Raw genomic sequence first — 16,972 nt, 5'->3', positions numbered from 1 at the left:
ATTTGCATGGTGCCCCCCCATTTTACAAGATAAATCCTTCTCATGGTTAGGATAAATCTGACCACTTTGCGACCCTGTTTAATGCTGAGGTCCGTGGATTTCCTGCTGATTTTAGTGATGACTTTTCTAGATTTTTCGTCAACCTACAGCTGGTCTGGACGACAACTTCATGACCTAAATCAAGAAGCGCGTGTCTTTTTCGAAAGACTTTACTTCCTTTTAATGATGGAATTGATTCATCGTGTAGATCCATCTTTTCTTTTCTTTCATCGGGTAAAACAGTTTAGTTTAGTCCAAAGCAAAAGTATTTTCAGTTATTTGTTACAGATATATGTGACATATGTTTAAGATAACTTGGTAAATTTTCCCACACTTGGCTTTTATTTTCCTTTTTATCGTCCTCTATTCCATTTTAAATGAATTTTAACATTTTGGTTTGTTTCTCAATTTATGTCCTTTCCGAGGTAACAATAATTTCGGTGTTAAAACCTAGTTTTATCGTTCATAAATATGTATAAACATGATTTTGAGTTCATTTAATTGAAAATTTTAAAAAATTTTACTAGAATGGGTAGTCAGTATATAAGACTAGGGCTGTTATTTTTTATCAGAGAGCACTAGATTCTAATACAACTACTGCTTTACTAGTATTTTTAATGGTAACCAAGTGTATAAAGTAAAAAGTTTTAAAATCCGAAAGAATTTAACCCCTTCCCACACTTAAAATCTTGCAATGCCCTCATTTGCAAGAAATCAGTAATAATTTAAATTATTGAGGGTGATTTGTGTGAAAATGATTAAATTTTTACCAAAGTTTCCAAATATATTGGCGTTTGTTTGCTGAATGATAAATGGTGCACATCATTTGTTCATTCCGTCTTGTTGTTATTTCACATATATTTTGCATCTTGTCGTCAAAATTAGTTGCTTTTGCTGAACTTAATGCCAGTCTTTGAAAATGCGTTGTTTTACCCTGTTGTGTACATAAGATAAACTGCAAACATATATACATATTTTTGAAGTTTGGTATATTACCCCACATTCAAAAATTATTAAAATCTAAGAATAAAAGTTAGACAATTATAAAAACTATTACAATATTAACAAAAGTATTAAACGTATCAATCATTACAAATTACAAAATAAAAAAAAAAAAAAAATAAGTAGACTAGGGATGATATTGGTACCAATAGGGGTTCCAGGCATAACCATAGGTGCTATAGAATGCTTCGGCAGGGTTATACTTAGGATATGGTGGCTGCATCTCTATAGACCAGGGAGGGAAGATGGGTTTCGGTGTAGGAATATAGTTTCTACCTATATGTTGGCAATGAGCTATGATTTGGTTCTGATGAACTTGCCAATCTTCAAATGCTCTCTGTCTAGCATTTTCGTACTCCTGAGAAGCTATAAACCTTTGCATTTCTTGCATCTCATTCCCCCCTCCTACATTACCTTGCTGTTGGTTTCTCTCAACCTGTGGATGTCTACCATGGTATGGTACTGCGGCGTTATTTCGCCTTTTCAAAACTTTCGCACCATGGTATACATTTAAACCTATAGTATCGCGGGGTTCTGGTTCTTCTACTAATAATCCCCCCCGACTTATATCCACACCGAGATATTCACCAATCAAAGTAATAAAAATACCACCTCCTATTATGCTATGCGGTCGCATCCCCCGAACCATAGCTGATAAATAATAACCCACACAATACGGTATACTTACAGCGCTTTGTGGGTCTCGAATACACATATGGTAAAACAAATCCTGTTCATTTACTTTTTCCTTGTTCTTACCCCTTTGTGTAATCGAATTAGCTAAAAACCTATGAATTACTCTTAATTCGGCTCTATCTATATCCAAATAAGAGTAATTTCCCCCTTTGAAACGGTGATGGCTTGTCATTTGACTCCACACACCGTGTGTATCAAAATTTTCATCTATCTTTCTACCGTTTAGTATCAACCCTCTACAATCGGCAGATGCTAACTCCTCAGGCGTATATATACGTAAAGCCTGAGCCATGTCCAGTAAAGACATGTGGCGCATCGAACCGCCTAACAAAAATCTAATAAAAGAACGATCGGTTAAACTAGCTACCCGATCATTCAACTCTATACTACATAACAATTCTTCACACCATACTTTATATACAGGTCTACGCATGGTGAATAAATGTACCCAGTCATTAAAAGTAGAATTACCATACCTCTGTACAAGTAATTCTCTAATTGGCCCGGCCAATTCTACAGCTTCTAAGGGTCCCCATTCTATGACCCTCGGTACCTCAACAACCTTAGAATGAAGAGTATGCAAACCCCTTTGATATTTTGGATAATCTATCCAAAGTCTGTCAAATCTCAGGTTCGGGTGCAACTCTTCCAAGTGCATATCAGAAAAGGTCATGACTGGATGAGGTATATCCTGCTTGTAGTAGTTATCCACCTCCTGTTGTTCCGCATTCTCAGCAGGAGCATTGCGAGCTTGGGATGAAGATTCACCCCTTTCAGTCTGCAAAACACATCAAACACAATTTTTGTGCATCCAAATATGCATTAGTGTCAGCAAAATCATCAATCAAAATAATTACAATGACATGATCAATTTATATCAAACTTAAGCTCATTTTCATATTTTCATCAAATCTACACTTTTTCAAATAAGCATATACGAAAATGTTCGCCAAGTTCATAAGCATTCAACTCAAATAACATGTCAAAATAATCATTACTAGCAATTAAACAAGTCTCAAATGGCATTATCTTTCAAAAATCAAGTTCATGAATTTTAGACTTGAAAAAGTCCACTTTAATTCTCAAAATCATGTTTAGGCTCAAAGTTTGGATCATTTAACTACCTAGACATGTTACACTACTTAATTTAGCAACAATTCATGACAAAAATCGGCCATAACCTGTTTATATCAAAAAGCCCCAAATTTGCTCAAGAACACAAACCCTAGATTACTCAAAATTTGAAGTTTAAGGCTTCTAATCATGTTAAACAGCATCAATCTAGGTTATACAAGCATAATACATAAACAATTTAAGCCTAATTACACTAAAAAGCATCAAAATCAAATTGGGGAAAAAATTGTTCAAGAACACCAAATTTCGGATTAAATGGTGTTTAGGTGTAGAAATTTACCGTTTTTCTTGAGTAATTCCTAGATAGCATCCTTCTCAACATGATTTTAGTAAAAGATTTGGTGATTAACGGTTAAAAATTGTGATTTTGGGGTGTATTTTTCGGGTTTTTTCGATGGATATTCGCAGTTTTTTTCTTTTGTGGGGAGTGAAACTGAGCTGTTGCAGCTCTTTATTTTTTTTCTGTAATCCGGTACTCCCGCGACTCGCGGCATTTAAGCCTTCAAACTCCGCGAGTCGCGGAGTTTGGTATTTTTTTTTTTTTTTTAACTTATTAAAACAATTAATTAATTAATTTTAGAATTTTGTTTCCTTTGTTATTTAGGACGAGGTCGTTTCGGATCGATGTCCTAGTCCGTCCTTCGACAAAATTTTAAAATTTGTCTTTTTGTAGCGATTGTTTTAAAAGCTAAGATTTTTGGGTTTTTTTAATGTTTTTGGCATACTTTAATTCAATAAGATTAAAAATAATGATAATAAAAGTTCTCGTCCCTCCCTCGGGTAAAGCAATTTCGGTTCAAAGACCTAGTCTTCAACTTACGACGAATTTTAAAAATCATATTTTTAACTTAATGAGATAAAGTAAATTTTTGTTTTAAAATTCACACAATTTAATTATAAAATTCAAAATTAATATTAAAAATTCACACCAAACTTAAAATTTAAAATGCATAAAAATAAAATTCATATTTTTTTTAAAATTCACACCAAACTTAATTTAAAAATTCATATTATAAATTCACACCAAATTTATTTTAATTTTTCCAATATTTACAATTTTAAAAATATTGTTTTTACAAAGTTTATAATATTAATTTAAGATTTATATATTAATTTTAAAAACATGGTAAAAATAAAATTAAAAATCTTTTTGGCTTTTTATCCCACTTTAATCAATCAAATATTATCAAAAATATGCGCCCCTCTTTTCGGTAAAGTAATTTCGGTTCCAAGACCTAATTTAACTCATGACGAATTTTTGAAATATTTTGGGTTGATTGATTAAAGATATTTATACCTTAAGAATAAACGTTAAATTTCGCAGTGATGTAATAAATTTTTGTATGATATCAATAATTTCGGTCGCCAAACCTAATTTTATTCAATACCAATTTAATACTTTATAGCGAACAAATTAGCGTTTATTATCAAAAGGTTAAAAAAAAAAAAACTGTACAAACATACCTGTGAAATAGATTTCTTAGTTATATGATCTATCCCATTCATAAGATAGTCGGTTTAATTGGTTTTCCATAGCTACATAGGCGTAACCTCGAGCATTCAGTGTCTTTTCTTCTAAACATATGAACGGTCCGTCTCTGCATAAAGTAACAAATTCGGTATTTGAATAGGTTTGATTATTTGAACATTTACCTCCATGTGACCATTTTCCGCATTTGTGACATCTTTCTAGGTGTCGTGCTCTTCTTTTTGCTGCGGATTTTGATTTTCCTTTACCAAATTGTAACTTATTATCTTCGCATCTGGATTCTTTTCTAACTCCGTCCATTCTTTCTCTGATTACTGATACTAATTCACTCGGTAGTATGTCATTATTTCGTTTAGTGATCAAAGCGTGTAGCATTAGAGCATGGTTTAGTTCACAGGCAGTCTTCATTTTGTAAAAACCTAAAAAAATAAAAATTCAGAATGGGGGGAGAAGACTAGTTCTTTAGGGTCTGCTAGGGAAAGACCATTCGGGTTCCATTTTCGAGAACTACACGAAAACAGACAATCTAACTCTAACAGAAATACATATTATCCTTTAAAGACTTGATTCTCCCCACACTTAGTTAGCTGTGGTGTCGAAATTGTGATTAACTTCGTTGTCGACTTCCATCGGACCATGTATGTAATGTTTAACTCTGTGACCATTAACTTTAAATTCAATCCCATTTGAATTTATTAATTCTATCGTTCCGTATGGGAAAACTCTTTTGACTATGAATGGTCCAGACCATCTTGATTTCAATTTTCCAGGAAATAGCTTGAATCGTGAATTGAAAAGAATAACTCTGTCTCCTTCTTTAAATTCTTTTGAACTTCTGATTCTTTTATCATGCCATTTCTTTGTTCTTTCTTTATAGATTAACGAATTATCGTATGCTTCATGTCTTAATTCTTCTAATTCGTTTAGTTGACTTAATCGTAGACGTCCTGCTTCATGTAAATCAAGATTACATGTCTTCAAAGCCCAAAATGCTTTGTGTTCAATTTCTACTGGAAGATGACATGCTTTTCTATAAACAAGTCTAAAAGGTGTGGTTCCAATTGGAGTTTTGTAGGCTGTTCTAAAAGCCCAGAGTGCATCCTCCAATTTAATGGACCATTCCTTTGGATTTGATCCTACGGTTTTCTCTAGAATACGTTTTAAAGCTCGGTTGGTATTTTTAACTTGTCCACTTGTTTGTGGATGATATGCGGTGGAGATTTTATGAGTTACTCCATATCTTTTAAGAACTTTCTCAAGTTGATTATTACAGAAATGAGTACCCCGATCACTTATTAAAGCTTTCGGTGTTCCAAACCTTGCAAAAAGACGTTTTAAAAAGTTGACTACAACTCGTGCATCGTTAGTTAATGAGAGCTTGTGCTTCCGCCCATTTAGATACATAATCAATGGCTACGAGAATATAGAGATTATTATGAGATTTTGGAAATGGACCCATAAAGTCAATACCCCAAATGTCAAATACTTCACATACTTGGATGACATTTTGTGGCATTTCATCACGTTGACTTATTTTTCCGGCCCTTTGACAAGCATCACAGGATTTGCAAAGAAGGTGTGCGTCTTTGTAAATTGTAGGCCAATAGAATCCAGCATCATAAACTTTTCTTGCTGTTAGTTGAGGCCCATAATGCCCTCATGTTGGTCCTGTGTGACAATGGTTTAATATTTTACTAGCTTCATCTCCAAATACACATCGGCGTATTATTCCATCGGGACAACTTTTAAACAGATGTGGATCTTCCCAAAAATAGTGTTTTATATCACTGAAGAATTTATTTCGTCTTTGGTACGATAATCCTTTTTCAAGGAATCCACAAACTAAGTAGTTTGCATAGTCTGCAAACCATGAGATTTCTTTATAATCTATCTTCAATAGATATTCATCAGGAAAGTTGTCTTGTATGGCCGATTCATTTAGAACTTCTAATTCGGGATTTTCAAGACGAGAAAGATGATCAGCGGCGAGATTTTCTGCTCCTCTTTTATCTCGGATTTCAATATCAAACTCTTGTAAAAATAAGATCCAACGGATTAATCTTGGTTTAGCATCTTGTTTTGAAAATAGGTATCTAAGAGCAGAATGGTCGGTATAGACCACCGTTTTTGCTAGAACGAGATATGATCGAAATTTGTCAAAAGCAAAGACAATAGCAAGGAGTTCTTTTTCAGTAGTTGTATAGTTTGTTTGTGCTCCTTGTAACGTCTTACTAGCATAATATATAGGTTGAAATCGTTTTTCAATCCTTTGTCCTAAAACGGCTCCCATTGCAAAATCACTTGCATCGCACATTAGTTCAAATGGTAAATTCCAATTTGGTGTTATCATAATCGGCGCATTAGTGAGTTTTTCTTTAAGAATATTAAAAGATTTGATACACTCATCTGAAAAGATGAATGGAGCATCCTTTTCTAGGAGTTTATTCATAGGAGTGGCAATTTTAGAAAAATCTTTTATGAAACGTCGGTAAAAACCGGCATGCCCTAGAAAACTCCTAACTCCTCTAACATTGGTGGGATGTGGAAGTTTAGCAATTACATCTACTTTAGCTCTATCCACTTCAATTCCTTCTTTTGAAATTTTATGTCCAAGAACGATCCCTTCTTTAACCATGAAATGGCATTTCTCCCAATTAAGAACTAGATTTGATTGTTCGCATCTAATTAGCATTCGTTCCAGATTAACTAGACATGATTCAAATGTATCACCGAAGACTGAAAAGTCATCCATGAAAACTTCCATGCATTCTTCTATCATGTCGTGAAAAATCGCCATCATACACCTTTGAAAGGTTGCAGGGGCGTTGCAAAGTCCAAATGGCATGCGTTTGTAAGCAAAAGTACCATAAGGGCACGTGAATGTGGTTTTCTCTTGATCTTCGGGTGATATTGGAATTTGAAAATATCCGGAAAATCCATCTAGAAAACAATAGTAACTATTTCCGGCTAATCTTTCCAACATTTGATCTATGAAAGGCAAGGGAAAGTGATCTTTTCTGGTGGCGTCATTTAATTTTCTATAATCAATACACACACGCCATCCTGTTACAGTCCTAGTAGGAATAAGCTCATTTTTCTCATTTGTAATGACAGTCATGCCACCCTTCTTAGGCACGCATTGAACTGGGCTTACCCATGGACTATCAGAGATTGGATAAATTAGACCTGCGTCTAGCAGTTTAATAATCTCTTTCTTAACTACATCTTGCATATTTGGATTTAGTCTTCGTTGGTGTTGCACATACGTTTTATGACCTTCTTCCATAAGGATTTTATGTGTGCAATACGAAAGACTTATTCCTTTAATATCATGAATCTTCCATGCAATGGCTGGTTTATGAGCTTTCAACACAGAAATGAGTTGTGATTTCTCATTTTCAGTAAGAAAAGACGATATTATTACAGGTAATTCAAATTCACCATGTAAATAAGCGTATTCCAAATGGTTTGGAAGTGGCTTTAACTCTAATTTCGGAGGTTCTTCTATCGATGATTTGTATCGATATCTGTCTTCTTCTTTTAGCATTTGAATTTCTTCTGTTGTTGGTTCATATCCATTAGCTATAAGTGTAGCTAACATTTCAGCTTCATCAATTGGTTCATTACCTTCTCCTAAAGAACATTCTCCTGTTCCTTGTAATTCTGGAAATTCTTCTAATAATTCTGCATGTGCATCTATAGTTTGAATATAATAACATGTATCATCTGTAGATTGTGGTTGTTGCATTGCTCTATCAACTGAAAAGGTAACACTCTCATCCTCTATACTTAGGGTCAATTTCTTACCGAACACGTTAGCCGTGTTTAAGAATGGTCTTCCTAATATGAGAGGAACTTGAGAATCTTCTTCCATGTCCAAAACAACAAAATCTACTGGAAATACTAAAGTACCAACTTTAACTAGCATGTTCTCCATTATCCCTCTAGGATATTTTATTGATCTATCGGCTAGTTGTATGCTTATTCTGGTTGGTTTCAATTCTCCAAGGTCTAGTTTAGTGTATAGTGAATACGGCATTAGATTTATACTAGCACCTAAGTCTGCCAATGCTTCTATTGAACTAAGACTACCCAGAAAACATGGAATTGTGAAACTTCCTGGATCAGATAGTTTTTCTGGTATCTTATTCAACAGCACTGCTGAACAATTAGCATTCATAGTAACAGCCGAGAGTTCTTCCATTTTCTTTCTATTTGAGATTAGATCTTTCAAGAATTTAGCATATCTAGGCATTCCTGAAATCACATCAATGAAAGGAAGATTTACATTTATCTGTTTAAACATATCCAAGAATTTAGATTGCTCGGCTTCAAGTTTCTCTTTCTTCATTTTACTCGGGTAAGGAAGTGGTGGTTGGTATGGTTTAACATAAGGTTTAGCCTTAACTGTGTTATCTTCATTAACCTTTTCAACTACCTGTTCTTTTTCCTTATCTTGATCAGGTTGTGGTTCTTGTGGAGTAGGAATAGCTTCATCAGAAGTTACAGGTATTTCCGGTGGTTTAAGTGTTGTACCACTTCTTGTGGTAATGGCTTTAGCTGTTTCATTCCGGGGGTTAGCATTTGTATCACTAGGTAGACTTCCCGGTTTTCTTTCACCTATTAACCTTGCTAGGTTACTCACTTCTTGTTCCAAATTTTAAATAGAAGCTTGTTGATTTCTAAATGCTTGAGCATTTTGTTCATTGGTTTGTTATTGAGATGTGAAAAACTGTGTTTGAGTTTCAACTAGCTTCGTCATCATATCCTCTAAATTTGGCTTTTTATCATCGGTTTGTTGTGGTGGTTTGTTTTGAAAATTAGGTCTTTGCTGGTTGTAAGTATTATTGGATACTTGTTGATTGCTAGGATCTTGTTGGTTGTTGTATGGAATATTTCGGTTATAATTCTGGTTTTGATTGTAAATCGGTCTTGGCGGTTGATAATTATTTCCAGGCCTTTGGTTTATGTATGAAATATTCTCTCTTTGTTCCATTGTTAATTCAATACTGAGACAATCTTTTGTCAAATGTGGTCCTCCACACTGCTCACAACTAATTCGTATTGAGTGAATATCCTTAGTCATTTTTTCCATTCGTCTTTCCACAGCATCTATCTTTGCGGAAATGGAATCTAAGTCATGGCTAGAATCGGCTCTAGCTGCTTTAGATGATCTAATGATATCTTTTTCTTGGTGCCACTCATGTGAGTGGGAAGCAGTGTTATCAATAATTTTGTAAGCATCAGTTTCGGTTTTCTTCATAATAGAACCACCAGCTGCTATATCTATGTCTTTTCTTGTAGTGATGTCGCATCCTTGGTAGAATATTTGTACTATTTGACAGGTGTCTAAACCATGTTGCGGACATCCTCTTAATAACTTTCCATATCTAGTCCATGCCTCATATAGAGTTACATTTGGTTTCTGTGTGAACGTAACAATTTCTGCTTGAAGTCTTACTGCTTTAGATGCAGGAAAGAATTGTTTAAGAAAATTTTCAACTAAAACGTCCCATGTATCAATCGCCCCTTCAGGTAACGATTCCAACCAATCTTTGGCTTCTCCCTTTAAAGTCCAGGGAAATAACATGAGATATATCTGTTCATCCTCCACTTCTCGGATTTTAAATAGTGTGCAGATCCTATTAAAGGTACGTAGATGTTCATTTGGATCTTCCTTCGGCGCACCGCTAAATTGGCATTGATTAGTCACCATGTGTAGAATTTGTCCTTTGATTTCATAATCTGGTGCATTAATGTCTGGATGAGTAATTGCGTGACCTTGGCCAGTGCGTTTAGCTCTCATTCGGTCTTCCATACTTAAAGGTTCCAGATTCTCCATAATTGAATTTGTTGAATCGGTATCACTAGAGGATTCTGATTTAATGGTTCGTTCCTCAACAATCTCTGTTTGAATGATTGGTGGTTCCGGAGAAAAGTTTAGTGGTTCAGGATCTACGAACCGTTCCTGAATATTTTCCGGATTCTCAATTGTGAGGTCGGGTTCAAAAAATGGATTATCGGAAATTTGAACTGAAGTACTTGGTCGACTGGATGATGATTCTTAAGAAAAATCAACGGCGGTTATATTTGCTAAATGTCTTGATCTAGTTACAGGTGGTGAACGTACAAAAGGTGGTGAACGTCTTGCTCGGTGCATTCACTGAATATCCTATTAGTTTTTAAAAGGAAAGAAAAATTATAATAAGTTATCCAATCAATAGACTTTTCTGATTTTGCCCACGTTTCGAATAGCCAAAAGATGCAGCAGAGGGGCAGGATTCGTTTGGTCTCAATATAATTGAGGACTGTTTGGCTCCAATAACCCGGTCCACGTACAAATCCAACTATTACTACGAACCAGAAAATTTTTATGTCTATCAATTTAACCACTTAAAATAAATTTTCGTAATTTTAAGAAATTAAGATAAGAAGTAGAATAAAAATCTATGTCCTAAAACTAGAATAGCGAGAAATAAGAAAGAAAAAGAGTTCGTCGAAAAAGGTCGAAAAAGAAAAATGGTTGAAAAATAATAGGTGACGGAAAAATAAAAGAAACTTATAAAACTTAAAAATACTTGACTAACCTAACCTTATTACTACAACTAACTTAAAATTATAATCGCAAATTGAGATTACTAATTGGAATGATAATTGGTACATAGTAAAAGGTGTCTAAAAATATTAAAGCTTACAAGAAAACTAAATCCCAAATGAAAATAACTTAAAAAGAAACTAAAACTTAAAAAGGCGTCGCAAAATTCTAAAGCACCTAAATCTTAGTCTAGATAAAAAGTACTTAAGGAATTCTACGGCAAAGCCTAAAAATCTAGAAGTAAAAATAATTATGGCAAAAACTATGTTTAAAACTAAATATGAGCTAAAAATACAAATATTACGCTAAAACAATTAAAAAGGGATAAAATATAAAAATATACAAAAAGTTGTAAAAAGTACAATTTTTATAAAAATATTATTTTTATATTATTTATTTTATAAAACTATTAATTTTACAATTTAATTAAACTTAATAAACTAAAATATAAATTAAATAGAACTTAAATTAAAATAAAACTAATTATAATAATAATAATAATTAGGGTTAATAATAATTATAATTAATAATAATCCGTAATAAATGCAGTTTAGGGTTTCTGTCGGTGTCAGAGTATCTCCGCGAGTCGCGGTAATTAATGCAGAAAACCCCGCGAGTCGCGGGGTTCCAGTTTTCAACTCTGGATCAGTTTTAATTTACGCGTTTTTTTTTTATATTTTTAATTTCTGTTTTAATAAAAGTATTTATATAATAAAAACTTATATCCAAAAACTAAAATAGAAATATTTTATAATTTTATAAATAAAAATCTTAAAACTAGAATTATATATATATATATATTTTTTTTCGGTTTTTGATTTTATGTTTTAAAAATACTTAAATAAAACTTATATTTTTATAAAATAAAAATAAAGAAACTTTCTAAAACTTAAATATTTAACAAAATTTTAAAAATATATAAATTTTTCTTTTTATATTTTCAAATATTTAAAATGTATTTTTATAAAAACGAATTTTAATAAAAGTAAATTTTTTTTTTTTTTTTTATATTAGCGTTGCGCTTCCGGCGTTTAAGAGTTCCCCGGCAGCGGCGCCAAAAATACTTGATGTTTCGCGAGGTAGTATATAAAATAGCTATTATTTTTAGCAGGAAATACTATTAAATACGATACAATTTTACACAAGATATTTATTTATTTATAGAATGGATATACTTAAACCTTGCTACAACACTTATAGGCAGTGTACCTAATCGTAAAGTAGTGTAGTTTTTAGTAAGTCCGGTTCGTTCTACAGGGAATCTTTTTAAACAAAGCTTAACGCTATATTAGTTTACTTTTATAGAAATATATATATATATATATAAGTAATATTATTATTATAAAGGGGGGTTTTTACCGTTTAATGACCGGTTTGTCGATTTTAAAATTTTAGTCGCAGTTAAAACCTAATGTAAAATATTAAATAAATAAAAGATTTAATTTAAAGCGTAAAGTAAATAACGATAATGAAATTGCGAATAATAAAAGTGCGATAAAATAAACTTGCGATAATTAAAAAGTACGATAATTAAAAGTGCAATTAAATACAATAACAATAAAAATGCGATAATTAGAAGTGTAATTAAATATAAAATAAAGGAAATTAAATATGAAATAAAAGAATTATGCTTATTTAAACTTCCGTAATCATGATGTTTGACGTATTGATTTTAGTTTTATGCCCATGAGTTAATTGTCCTTTGTCCTGGATTATTTAATATGTCCGTCTGGTTTTTGTCCATAACAGTCCATCAGTCATAAATATAAAGTGCGAGTGTCCTCGTCAAATTATCCTTATACCCGAAGTTAAATATTCCAACTAATTGGGGATTTAAACTGTAACAAGATTTTAATACTTTGTTTAATAAGTACACCAGGATGTCGACTGAGTGTAACTCAAGGTTTTAATATTTTTTTATCAATTATACCAAGTGTCCTTTGTACATAATTTCACCCCTGTTTTAATTATTCTTGTGGCTATTAATCCATTCCCGTGTCCGGTTAAATGAACGATTATTCGTACATATAAATACCCCGCCCATCGTGTCCGATTGAGTGTATATGGTAATTTATAGGGACGCCCAATTGTAAATCTTTATATTAACATTAACAAACTATCATTTAGTTAAACAAATATAAAGTCCATTAATAGCCCATAGTCTAATTTCTATAAGTGTCGTTCTTTTGTCCAAACCCCAATTATGATACAAAGCCCAATTACCTAATTTTAGTAATTAGCCCAACATCATGATTACTTCGGATTAAATAAGCATAATAATAACTTAGCTACGAGACATTAATATAAAAAGGTTGAACATAACTTACAATGATTAAAAATAGCGTAGCGTTACACGGACAGAATTTCGACTTACACCCTTACAACATTCGCTAACATACCCTTATTATTAGAATTATAATTAAAATATAAATATAAATTTTTACGTAGTATTATAAGAGAAGAAGAAAAAGATGATCTTTTACGATCAGAATGCGCGAGCTTTATAGGGGGTTTCTGAATTTGGGGCTCCGCGACTCGCTGCCCTTTTGGCCTTCAAACTCCGCGAGTCGCGGAGTTTGCAATTACAGCTCACTCTGGTTTGGAGTCTTTCTTGCCGACGGTTTTTATTATTTATTATAATATATAAATAATTATAAGAATTATTTAAATATTATATTATATTTATGTGCATAGTTGACTTGTAATTTTTAGTCCGTTGCGTCGAGCGTTGAGAGTTGACTCTGGTCTCGGTTCCGGATTTTCGAACGTCCTTGCGTACAATTTTATATTTTGTACTTTGCGTTTTGAATCTTGTACTCTTGTAATTTCGAGACGTTTCTTATCAATAATTGGAACCTCTTTGATTGTCTTTTGTACTTTTGAGCTTTTTGGTCGTTTGCGTCTTCAATTCGTCGAATCTGTCTTTTGTCTTCACCTTTTATTATTTAAACGAATATCACTTTTAAATAGAACAATTGCAACTAAAAGCTTGTCTTTCTTGAGAAATAATGCTATGAAATATATGTTCGTTTTTAGCATTATCAATGCTCAAGTTCTTAGTCAGTTCATGCATGCACCTTTACAATCTCATTTTAACTTGGCATTTAGAGTTCTTAGATATCTTAAAAGAGCTCCTGGAAAACCAATACAATTTGTTAATACTAATGAACTTGATTATATGCTTATTGTGATGCTGATTGGGGTAAGTGTAAGGTTATGAGAAAATCTGTAACTTGGTACTTAATTTATTTTTGTGGGTCTTTAATATCTTGAAAAAGTAAAAAACAAGCTACTATTACCAAGACCTGTGGTGAAGCAGAATATAGGGCTATGACAACAACAGCTTGTGAAATTGTTTGGATAAAGAATTTGCTTCAAGAGCTGATTGTTAATCTTATCTTCATATCAACTTGTTTTGTGATAACAATTCTGCCATTCAAATTGCTGCTAACCAGGTGTTTCATGAAAGAACCAAACATTTTGAGATAGATATTCATTTTATAAAAGAAAATGTTTCAATTGGTTTAATCAAAACTATTAAAGTTTCATCTAATTACAATATGTTGATATTTTAACTAAAGGATTAAGTGTTACCTAACATGGTTTTTTAACTAGCAGACTTGGGTCTATATGATATGTACAAAAAATAAGTTTATGGGAGGGTGTTAAAATTATAAAATAATTAAATAATCAAACTTATTTTCGCTTATATATGTTATATTTCTTATTTGTGGTGTTTTCTAGTACTTTGTGCAGGTATTGTTATCTTTATATATCTCAAGGACCAGTGTTGATATATTTAGAAGTTGATGGGCTGATGTGCTTTAGAAGAAAAGACTCAAGGGTGTTTGTTGATGTTTTCCGTTTTTATATAACAAGAAGAGTGTCAGGGTTTTTAGCCCCAATTCATTCATTCGATCATTCACTGCTTTCAGTTTTTTCTTTCTTGTTCACAAACCCTAGTTCATATATTTCTGAATAAGATCAATTCTTTTAATCATGGTGCTACGGTTTTGATCAACAACAACAACATATTTGTTGATTCTGTAATATAAGTCTCAAATATCTTGAGGCTTATTAGATTTAATCACTTTTCTAGATTGTGTAATCTTGATTAATATTTGAGGTATTTTGTTATTAATTGAAGATTGTTGTGATCTGTTTGTAATTTTATCAAGTGTACACTCTAAGTTCAGTAGCCACTCACCAAGTCATTCAATGACCTCCGCGAGTATTGTATTTTGGACACAAAATGGTGTTCGAGCAATCATCTCTTTTATTCAAACTCGAGTTCAAACACGTTCGTGTTCAAACCTGTTGAAACTTAGTACACAGGGTCGTAATGTCATTTTATCGATCATCGTAGCTGAGATACGCTCATTGTGAGTTCAAAGAATGACTCGTTCGAACCCACTTATAGTGTATTTTGATAGTTCTTTGAATTTATTTTTTTATATTTTGTCTAAAAAAAAAAAAAAGTGTATTTTGGTGATAAATCATAATCCCTTTCTAATATACAACTAGTTAAAGACCCGCGATTTCGCAGGTTTTATGAAATGATGAAATTTTAAGACAATCTCCAATCATAATAATACAAATAAACAATAAATTTTTCAAAAGTTACAAATGTTTAAAAATACAAATATCGCAGATTTTGTAAGAAATTTTATTATAATGTAGTGATATATTCAATATTTTGTAAATAATTTTATTATAATGGAGTGACACAATGCTGATGTCGATGGTGATTTTGATTTCCGTCAGCCTTCGTGTTTAAGCATATAAAGAGAATAGTTTTGGTTGTTAACAAGTAAAGTGGTTAGCGCGCTCCACTGCACGATGAGAAATTCCTGCTTTCGTCATTGATGTCTTCTTTCTTCTAAATTGAGTAATCGCAGTAAAATGTGAGAGGTAATAAAAATAAACAACTAAAATTCTTAGTTTATATAAAAAAAAATAATGACTAATGAACAGAAATTACGTATATGAAGACCAATTGGTCTTTTTTTTAGTACCTAACAGAAAATGTTTTGGAATTAGAAACTGTAAACAATAGTCAGTATTTTTGGGTATCAATGAATCCTAATAGCACTATGTTTTCTATCTATTATTGCAATTAAAAATTATGGTTAATCAACTAAAGACAAATACCTCTGCTTTCGTCATTGATGTCTGGTTTCTTCTAAGTTGAATATCGCAGTAAAATGGTGAGAGCAAATAAAAATATATTGAGATTCTCAACGTATGTCATAACAAAAAAAATAAACATTGTCATTTACGATATTATGTGATAACTAAGAAGATAATCTAATTGATATGACATACGCAATTATTGAAAAGTTGTATAAAGGGATAATAATTAAAATGATGGCCAAATGAGTGACTTTAACGTTTCTCAATTTTTTTCTCAGTTTAGGATTTAGAAGAGTTTAGGGTTTATTCAAACCCTAAACCCTTCTAAATCCTTTGATTTAATAACTAAATCTAAACCCTAACCTTAAACCCTAAGCCCTAAAATCTAAACCCTAGAAGCTAAACTCTAAACCTCAACCTAAACCCTAAATCTAAACCCAAAACCCAAAATCTAAACTTTAAACCTAAAATCTAAACCCTAACCTAAACCCTAAACCCAAAATCTAAACCCAAAACCCTAAACCTAAACTCTACACCCTAAATCTAAACTCTAAACCCTAACCTAAACCCTAAAAACTCTAAACCCTAGCCATAAACCCTAAAAACGCTTTAAACCCTAACCCTAAACCCTAGAATCCAAACCCTAAACACTAAATATAAACCTAAACCCTAAATCTAAACCCAAAACCCTAAATCTAAACCCACAACCCTACACACTAGAATCTAAACCCAAAACCCTAACATAAACCCTAAATCTAAACCCAAAACCCTAAACCTAAACTCCAAAACATAAAATCTAAACCCTAAACCCTAAATCTGACCTAAACGCAAAACCCTAAATTTAAACCCAAAACCCTAAACCTAAACTCTAAACCCCGCAACCT

This window comes from Rutidosis leptorrhynchoides, chromosome 6, assembly GCF_046630445.1.
Source record: "Rutidosis leptorrhynchoides isolate AG116_Rl617_1_P2 chromosome 6, CSIRO_AGI_Rlap_v1, whole genome shotgun sequence".
NCBI lineage: Eukaryota > Viridiplantae > Streptophyta > Magnoliopsida > Asterales > Asteraceae > Rutidosis > Rutidosis leptorrhynchoides.
This window is presented reverse-complemented; position numbering follows the sequence as displayed.